Here is an 8854-nt window from a genome sequence, read left to right as displayed (position 1 = left end):
TACCAAGGGTGGTGGGTTTAAACCCGGCCCCAGCCAAACTGCAACCAAAAAATATCTGGGCATTGTGGTGGGAGTCTGTAGTCCCAGCTACTCGGGAGGCTGAGGCAAAAGAATAGCCTAAGCCCAAGAGCTGGAGGTTTCTGTGAGCTGTGATGCCACAGCACTCTACTGAGGGCAACAAAGTGAGACTCTGTCTCTAAGGAAAAAAAAGGCACCCTGAGATATCACCTAACCCCACATCACAAAGTCAAAGCTGCAGGTGCTGGCGTGATTGTGGAGAGAAAGGAACACTTTTACACTGCTGGTGGAACTGCAAAGTAATACAACCTTTTTGGAAGGAAGTATGGCAAATCCTCAAAGAACTCAAACTAGATCTGCCATTTGATCCTGCAATCCCATTACTAGGCATCTACCCAGAAGAAAAAAAATCGTTTTATCGTAAGGACTTTTGCAGTAGACTGTTTATTGCAGCTCAATTTACAATTGCGAAATTGTGGAAACAGTCTAAATGCCCACCAATCCAGGCATGGATTAACAAGCTGTGATATAGTCTCGGCGCCTGTGGCTCAAGTGGCTAAGGCACCAACCACATACACCTAAGGTGGCAGGTTCGAATCCAGCCCAGGCCCACCAAACAACAATGACGGCTGCAACCAAAAAATAGCAGGGCATTGTGGCAGGCGCCTGTGGTCCCAGCTACTTGGGAGGCTGAGGCAGGAGACTTGCCTGAGCCCAAGAGTTGGAGGTTGCTGTGAGTTGTGATGCCACGGTACTCTACCCTGAGGGACAGCTTGAGGCTCTGTCTCAAAAAACAAAAACAAAAACAAAAAAACCAAGCTATGATATATTATACCATAGAATACTATTCAGGCACTAAAAGGATGGTGACTTTACGTCATTTGTATTAATTTGGATGGAATTGAAATACATTCTTATTAGTAAAGCATCACAAGAATGGAGAAGCAAAAATTCAATGTACTCAATTCTGATATGAGGACAATTGATGCTAGTATGTGGAGGGGGGAGGGGCATGGGGGAACTAAGAGAGGGAAGGAGGGAGAGGGGTTTGGGGCACTGTGTGTAACACACCTCTTGGGGGCAGGATATTATTACTAGAGGAATTTTACCCAGCAAACGCACCAGTGTAACTTGGCTCATTGTACCCTCAATGATTCCCCAACAATAATAAAAAAAAAATTTTATATAATACATATATATATGTAAAGACTTGAACAGATAATACATTTGCCTGTGGGGAGATCCAGCTCCAGCTGCCCTAGATCCTGAACTGAATAAGTGGGCTGGAAAAGGAATGAATACAAATTATTGTCATAAAAAATTTTGCGAAGTCTACAGTAACCATTCAAATTTGTGACAATAAACGATGCTATATGAAAGCTCTCATCAAGTCCATCACATCACATTGTGGTGGCAGGAGGTGTTCCTTACCATTTTCAATTGGCGTTTTCACCTTCTGCCACTATGACTGCCGTCATTCACTGATTCACAAAAAATTGGGTAATTATCTCACTTGCTTTTAAAAATTTTTTTTAATTAAGTCATATACACATAGATCATGAATACATTTATGCATGTGTGGGATACAATGTGTTGATTTTTTTAATAAAATCTGATGTGGTTACATCAAACCAATCAACATAGCTTTCACCTCATTTACTTGATTATTGTGTTAAGACATTTATAGTCTACATTTGACAGATTTGATTTGTACCCTTGCAATATGCTCCATAGGTGTGGTCCTGCCTTTTACCCTACTTCTATCAAACCTCCGCCCTACCCTATCTCACTTGTTTTTATTACATTTTCTTAAATGTTTATATAGCTTCCATTTTTTAAATGCTTAACATTAAAATAGACATGTTTTGAGCTTTTATTTAGAAATTTGGTGATATTTTTGTATGCATTAAGAACTAAATTCTTGATTACATCAGTTAGCTAATGGGAAAATTGGTTTCATTATATTTTGTTTCACTTAACAGCGCCATTTCCAAGAATCAATCCATGATGTGAAGTGAGCAAACTTTATGTGATGGTAGAGCAAAGAGGCTCCCTGAAAAAAGTTCTATTTCCAGAGAAAGAAGTTGTGGTTAGGGTACACATGTCCATTTTCTCCCCTAAACTCTTGAATCAGTTACTTTGCCTGAGAGGAATGAATGAAGACTGGATAGAATCAAGTGTGTTAAAATAATGGATTCTCAGTAGCAAGGAAATCATCAGGTTAGGCAATCAATTTTCCTGGCCCTGCAGTATTCCCCAACAAAAGTATTGTTTTCTTTACCCATTGAGCTTAAAAATTAAGAAGAGAGATGGCTTTCCCCCTTGGAGGAGGAAAGAATCACCAGGATTTGCTCCTGGGGTGCTCTCCCTTCTGCCTAAACCCTGATCAACAATCATTCTGAAAGTGGGTGGGATTAGAGTGATAAGTAGAACAAAGTTTCTTTTTTTTTATTGAGATAGAGCTCAAGCTGTCACCCTGGGTAGAGTGCCGTGACATCACAGCTCACAGCAACCTCCAACTCTTGGGCTCAAGCGATTCTCTTGCCTCAGCCTCCTAAGTAGCTGGAACTACAGGCGCCTGCCACAACGCCCGGCTATTTTTTGGTTGCAGCTGTTATTGTTGTTTGGCAGGCCCAGGCTGGATTCGAACTCGTCAGCTTAGATGTATGTGGCTGGCACCTTAGTCACTTGAGCCACAGGCGCCGAGCCAGAACAAAGTTTCTGACTTGTTGAATGGAGGTTATTAAAAAATAGGTCTAGAAGGCAGGGTGTGGTGTCTCATTCCAGAATCCTCAACAAGATACATATCCCCCTCAGGTTCTTGAGATAAATATATATTTATTGATTGGTTGAGACAGAGTCTCACTCTCTTGCTCAGGCTAGAGTGCTGTAAGATCACTGTAGGTCATAGCTACCTCAAATTCCTGGGCTCAAATGTTCCTCTTGCCTCAGCCTCCCAAAGAGCTGGGACTACAGGCACCAGCCAGGACACCTGGCTAATTTTTTTAGTTTTAGAAATTTTAGGGTGGTCTCCTGAGCTCAAGTGATCCTGAGCTTTTGAATTCCTGAGCTCAAACAATCCTCCTGCCTCAGCCTCCCAGAATGCTAGGATTACAGACACCATTAGAGATAAACCCTTTGGCTTTTGATTTCTATAATGAATTTTGGAGTAACACAAGTTTGTTTTGTTTGTTACAAGGAATTGGCTCATGCAACTGTGGGGCTGGCTAAGCAAGAACACAGTGCATAAAGCAGGCAGTCAGGAAGATTGTAAGCAGGTGGGAGCCCCATGGGAACTTGCTGAGCTTTCGGTGGGCAGTCAGGAGGCAAGATCCAGCCAGGGAGAAGGGAGAGCAATGCAAACCCAGCTGTTTGGAGTCTCTGAGCTCAATGAAGACATACCTTACCTAATAATAACTTTATTGAGATGTGTAGGTCACATACTATACAATTCACCTATTTAAAGGATTCAATTCTATTGATTATATATATTACAAAAGTTGTGCAACCATCATCACAATCAATTTTAGAATATTTTCATCACTACAGAAAGAAATCTTATACTCATTAGCATACACTCTCCATTTCCTACCAACATCTTCCAAAATTCCCACATGCAGTCTTAGGCAACCACTTTCTGCCTTCTCTTGTTTGCCTACTCCAGACTACTTATAGAAATGGAATCAGAGAATATGCAGCCTTTTGTGTCTGACTTCTATCACTTAGCGCAATGTTTTCAAGGTTCATCCATCTTTTAGTATATGTTAGTATTTCATTCTTTTTTTGGTCAAACAATATTCCATTATATAAATATATCACATTTAAAAATGTACCCATTCATTATTTGATAGATATTTGGGTTGTTTTCATTTCTGGGGTATTATGCATAATGCTGGTATGAGCTTTTATATAGACGTTTTTGTGTGGACATGTATTTCTATTTCTCTTGGGTATATACTGAGAAGTAGAATTGCTGGGTGATATGGTAGCTCTATGTTTTTAGAAACTTCCAAACTTTTTTCCAAAGCAGCAACACTATTTTACATTTCTATCAGCAACAAATGAGGACTTCAGTTTCTCTACTGTTTCATTAATACTTGTCATTGCCTATTAAAAAAAATTCTCAGACGCCCTCATGGATGTGAAGTGGTAACTCATTGTGGTTTTGGTTAGCATTTTCCTAATGACTAATGATGTTAAGCATCTTTTCATGTGCTTTTTGACCATTAATACATCTTCTTTGGAAAATGTCTATTCAGTTTCTCTGTCCATTTTGTAAATGGGATTATTTGTCTTTTTAGTGTTGAATTTTAAGAGTTCTTTATATGTTTTGAATATGAGCACTTTATCAACTTTTGCAATATAACGTGCAAATATTTTTCCCCAACTAGTAGGCTATCTTTTCACTGTTTTAATGTTATCCTTTGAAGCACAAAAGTTTTAAGTTTTGATTAAGTCCAATTTATATAAATACATTTTTCTTTTGTGATTTGTGCTGTCAGTGTCATAATAAGAAACCATTCCCTAGCCCTAGATCAAGAAGATGTGCTCTTTTGTTTCAGTCTGTTTTTTTTAAAGGTGAAAGTTTACTTGGTCTCAAGAGAAACCAGAACATTCTAAGTGTTTCATAGTTTTGGCTCTTAAATTTAGACCTATGATCCCTTTTGAAATAATTTTTGTGCATAGTGTGATTTAGGGGTTCAACTTCATACTTTTGCATGTGAATATCCATTTGTCTCAACCCGTATGTTAGAAAGACTATTCTTTCCCTCATTAATCATTTTGGTGTCCTTATTAACAATCAATTGACCCTATATATAAGAGGGCTTTTTTCTTGGATTCTCATTTCTATTCCATTAATATATTTAGACATCTTTATGCCAGCACCACACTAATCTTGATTATAAACTTTGTAGTAAGTTTTAAAGTCAGGAAGTGAATTCTCCAACTTTGTTCTTTTTCAAGATTGTTTTAATTATTTTGGACCCTTTGTGTTTCTACATCTATCTGGGGACTACCCTGTTAATCAGTGCAAAGAGTGCAGCTAGATTTTCTTTTCTTTTCCCTTTTTTATTTTGGAGACAGAGTCTCAAGCTGTTGTCCTGGGTAGAGTGCCATGGCATCACAGCTCACAGCAACCTCAAACTCTTGGGCTTAAGTGATTCTTTTACCTCAGCCTCCCAAGTAGCTGGGACTACAGACGCCTGCCACAATGCCCAGCTATTTTTTTTTTTGTTATTGTTGCAGTTGTTACTCAGCAGGCCCAGAGGTTTGAACCTGCCACCCTAGGTATATGTGGTCAGTGCTCTGCCCACTGAGCTATGGGCACTGCCTAGATTTTCTTTTTTAAGAGCTGGGGTCTCCGTTTATTGCCCAGGTTGGCCTCAAACTCCTGGGCTTGAAGCAATCTTCCGGACTCAGCCTCCCAAGTAGCTGGGACTAGAGGTGCCCACCACCAAGCTGGGCTGCAGCTGGAATTTTGATAAGGGTTGAATTGAATGTGTAGATTGACTTGGGGAGTACTGCCATTTTAACAATATTAAGTCTTCTGATATGTGAACATGGAGTGGCTTTCCATTTATTTAGGTCTTTTTAAATTTCTTTCTATAACGCTTGGTAGGTTTTATAATATATGTTTTACACTTCTTTTGTTTATTACTAAGTATTTTATTCTTTTCCAGACTATTGTACATGGAACTTTTTTTTTTTTGGAGACAGAGTCTCAATTTGTTGCCCAGGCTAGAGTGCCATGGCCTCAGCTTAGCTTACAGCAACCTCAGACTCTTGGGTTCAAGTGATTTTTTTTTTTTTTTTTTTTTTGCAGTTTTTGGCCAGGGCTGGGTTTGAACCCACCACCTCCAGCATATGGGGCCAGCACCCTACTCCTTCAAGCCACAGGCGCTGCCCTGGTTCAAGTGATCTTTTTGTCTCAGCCTCTAAAGTAGCTGGGACTATAAAGTGCTTGCCACAATGCCCGGCTAGTTTTTCTATTTTTAATAGAGACAAGGTCTCACTCTTGCTCAGGCTGGTCTCAAACTCCTGAGCTCAGGTGACCCACCCAGCTCTGCATCCCCTGAGTGCTGGGGTGATGCAAGTGAGCCACTGCACCCGGCCAGAATTGTTTTCTTCGTTTCATCTTCATTTCTACAATCAAACTTGTACACTGATCCTGTGTTCTAAAACCTTGCTGAACTCCTCTGTCAGTTCCAGTAGGAATTTGGGGATCCCTGAAGGCTTTCTATATACAAGATTATGTTCACGTCGGCCACATCCAGCGATCACTGGAGCAAGATGGCAATTACAGGGAGGCAGTATGGGCTTATTTTGCCAACGAAAACGCAGCAGTTGCACCCTGTTTTGCAAAAACCATCAATGTTTAAAAGTGATTCTGATGATGATGATGAGACTTCTGTGAGTGAAAGTCTTCAGAGGGAAGCTGTTAAGAAACAGGCCACGAAACACCAAACTGGAAATGCAGAAGTCCCTTGCAGAAGATTCCACTGTGCATGAACATGGCAGTATTTATGATGAAATGCAGAAACAAAAGGAGGAAAGTAACCCCAAGTTGCTTTGGGGGAAAGATTGAAAGCCCAAGTACATTCACAACTTACTAAAAGCATTTGAAGTTAGAAAAAAGGAACAGGAAAGAAGAATGGAAAGAAAATGCAGAGAGAATGAGAAATGGAAAATGGAGAATTTGATGATAATGAGGCATTTGTGATATCAGCTTATAAGAAAAAGCTGTGAGAGAGAGCTGAAGAGGAAGAAAGACAGGAGGGTGGCTGCACTAGAAGCATGTTGGAATGTAACAAAGCAGAAAGTCTCAGTGGATTTTATAAGCACCCGTTAAGCAGTTGGTGAGAAAGAAGTACCTACGTGCAGCTTTCATGAAGCCAGGTCTGGGATAAAGGAAGAGGAATCAAGTGGTTACTCTGATAAAGTAAATTCAAAGAACATAATACCACAGGAGAAAAGCATTCTGGAAAACCCAGATGCAGACAGTGACTTTGATGCTAAGAGCTATGAGGATGGTGAAATGGCAGAAACTAAATGGAACTGCAAATGAGAAAAGATCACAGAGACCTCAAAAGATGATTCCAAGCATCACAGGACTCAGACCCACTCACAGTCATCTATCGAATAAAGAGGGCACGGTGCCAAACACCACACAAAAGATTCCAAGTCAAAAGGATATGAGAAAAGGCAAGATCAGCACCAAAAGAGGCAGTCCAGAGACCAAGAGAAACATTACACTGACTGTGATTCCTGGAAAGAGGATTCTCATAGGCACAGAGAGGCCAGAAATAGAGATTCCCATTGGAAGAGGCATGAACAAGAAGATGAACTGAGGGCAAGGGACCAAGGAGAAAGAAGTGACAGAGAATGGAAAAGGGATAAAGATGGGAAGAAATACTCCTCAAGAGAACAAGAAAGAAATAGACAATGAAATGCTTATAACTGACACAGTGAGAGAGGAGAGAAGGAAGAGAAAAGCAGAGAAAAGGAAGAATACATGAAAAGGAGGAGGGAAAGATATGAAAATAATGATAAATATAGAGATAGAGAAAAACAAGAAGTAAGTGTTCAATCTTCAGAAAGAAATCGAACCAGAAAGGAAAGCAGCCCCAGTTCTAGGGCAAAGGATAAGTTATCACAACCGGGAAAAATCCAGCAAAATGAGAAACATGGAAAAGGATAAAGAAAGAAACCAAGAGGAGGACATCCACAGGAGCAAAACACAGGCTCAGGAGGAAAGCAAGAGAAGGGCAAAGAATGAGAGAGACCACCTGAGGCGGTGAGCAAGTTTGCAAAGCCAAACAATGAAGAAACTGTAATGTCAGCTAGAGACCGGTACTCAGCCAGGCAAATGGCATGCGTTAGCACAAAGACCTATACTGAGAAAGAAGAGGTTTGAGGTTTGCCCCAAGGGAGAGATCTCTGGAAGCACATAAAACTGTCACTCCTGGAACTTGCTGCGTTAAAGCATGAAGGGAGTGTAACAACAGTGGATGGGTGTATGTTTTTAAATATATTTCTAAAATCAGAAGTCTTTTATCTTAAATGTTTGGCTGAATTTATATGTAATATTTACTTATCAATGCCACATTCTCAGTTGTATTCAAGAACCTTGAGTGTGCTAAATCCCTTGTAGGTACTTAACTGAGGAAAATCGGCTCCACTACAACCATTTAAACATAATTTAAATAACTATTCTAATAATGTTCATTTTATTACAAGGAGCTGTTTCGTTTTATAAATATTGTATTTCAGATAAAAATATGTATATTTGAACAATAAAGTAGAGAATATTGTGATGTTCTATGTTCTGAAATTTGTATTAAAGTGTAAAATGTGGTCATACATGCTGTCTAAAGTTTTATCCCACAGCGTAGTTGCTTAAATAAAAATAAAAATAGTGATATGCTTATACATTTTTTAAAAAAGAAACACTGGAAGGCAATAGAAAGGAAGCAATATCTTAAAGTGCTAAAAGAAAAAGAACAAACAAACTTTCAATACAGAGCTCTATATTCAGGGAAAATATCTTTCAAGGATGCAGATGAAATAAGTATATTTTGAGATACATGAAAGGTAAGAGAATTTATCAACAAATCTTCACTGAAAGAAATGCTAAAGGATGTCTTTCTATCTGGAGAAAAATGATAGTAGAGGGAAGCCTTAATCTTTGGGTAGAAATGAAGAACACCACAAATGGTAAATGTGTGGGTAAATATGAACAAGTAGTTATTTTCTCTTTTTTTTTTTAAAAAGTAAAAATTTTAGTATTATCTAGTAGGGTTTGGCAACTATAGCATAAAGGATGTGGTGGGAGGGA

The 8854-nt window shown here is 39.3% G+C and overlaps 1 pseudogene; it reads left to right on the top strand.

The window, feature by feature from the left end:
• The first annotated feature begins 6270 nt into the window (after positions 1-6270).
• Positions 6271-7465, top strand: LOC100957043 (annotated as a pseudogene).
• The last annotated feature ends 1389 nt before the right edge of the window (positions 7466-8854 follow it).

Source organism: Otolemur garnettii, unplaced genomic scaffold, assembly GCF_000181295.1.
Source record: "Otolemur garnettii isolate 467f Iridium unplaced genomic scaffold, OtoGar3 scaffold00115, whole genome shotgun sequence".
Lineage (NCBI taxonomy): Eukaryota > Metazoa > Chordata > Mammalia > Primates > Galagidae > Otolemur > Otolemur garnettii.
This window is presented reverse-complemented; position numbering and strand designations above follow the sequence as displayed.